The 239-nt window shown below is 59.0% G+C and overlaps 1 protein-coding gene across 1 annotated transcript in view; it reads right to left on the reverse strand.

The window, feature by feature from the left end:
• EMH_0033690 (uncharacterized protein) overlaps positions 1-239 on the reverse strand; it is a gene marked incomplete at both ends in the record, with an annotated part of 8,549 nt that overhangs the window by 602 nt on the left and 7,708 nt on the right. The gene's annotated exons all lie outside the window — the stretch shown is intronic.

Consider the following 239-nt stretch of genomic DNA (forward strand, 5'->3'; position numbering starts at 1 on the left):
GCTAGCTAGCTAGCTAGCTAGCTAGCTGGCTAGCTAGCTATGCACCTCGCTGGCGAGCGGCTTGCTGCGGCCGCTAGCTAGCCAATCGCGCAGCCCCCAAGAAAGCTAGCTAGCTCGACAGCTAGCTGCTAGCTAGCTATTCAGGTGGGTATGTAGCTAGCTAGGCCAGTAGCTAGCTATCCCGGGGGGCGTATATCCGGCTGACTAGCTAGCTAGCTGGGTCGCTCGCAAGCTCCCTA

Source organism: Eimeria mitis, genomic scaffold (assembly GCF_000499745.2).
Source record: "Eimeria mitis Houghton genomic scaffold, Emh_scaff1282, whole genome shotgun sequence".
NCBI lineage: Eukaryota > Apicomplexa > Conoidasida > Eucoccidiorida > Eimeriidae > Eimeria > Eimeria mitis.